Raw genomic sequence first — 562 nt, 5'->3', positions numbered from 1 at the left:
ACTGCAATTCACAGAAACCATCGCCAGGAAAAGTGAGGAGCAATCTGACAGATCCGAGTTTACCACAGAATGAAAGATTTATGTCCTCGATTTATCCCAGTGCCTTACCTTTAAAAGGCTGTGCACAAACCAGCGATGGCTGGGAATCGAACCCAGGCCAACTGCTTAAAAAGCAGCTATGCTCACCACTATACCACCATCACCCTGTTCACCACTCCTTTTCCATTCCCACAGTTAACAAGGCCTTGATCATCACCAACTGGATTGGGGCTGGAATCCAACATACACATACTCTGTATCTAACCCAGTGATGGAGCTATCCTGATTGAGTTTGGTGTGAACAGGATGGGGGAAATGGGAGATTTAATCAGTACCTAACGCCGAGCTCAAAATGGCCTTGGAATTGGAAATGCTGCAGTACAGAGATTTACTCTGCATCGAACCTCATTCTCTACCTGTCCTGGGGATTTGAATGGGTTCAGTTTAATGGGAGCTTTACGCTGTATGGAACTCTGTGCTCCCTCTGCCCCGGGAGAGTTTGCTGGGAACACTGTCTAACCTC

At 47.2% G+C, this 562-nt stretch overlaps 1 non-coding gene across 1 annotated transcript; it reads right to left on the bottom strand.

The window, feature by feature from the left end:
- Positions 1 to 131: 131 nt before the first annotated feature.
- trnak-uuu lies at positions 132 to 203 on the bottom strand. Its single transcript has one exon. It is a non-coding gene; the product is annotated as a tRNA-Lys (tRNA).
- Positions 204 to 562: the final 359 nt, after the last annotated feature.

The sequence above is a fragment of the Chiloscyllium plagiosum genome, chromosome 8 (genome assembly GCF_004010195.1).
Source record: "Chiloscyllium plagiosum isolate BGI_BamShark_2017 chromosome 8, ASM401019v2, whole genome shotgun sequence".
NCBI classification, from domain to species: Eukaryota; Metazoa; Chordata; class Chondrichthyes; order Orectolobiformes; family Hemiscylliidae; genus Chiloscyllium; species Chiloscyllium plagiosum.
This window is presented reverse-complemented; position numbering and strand designations above follow the sequence as displayed.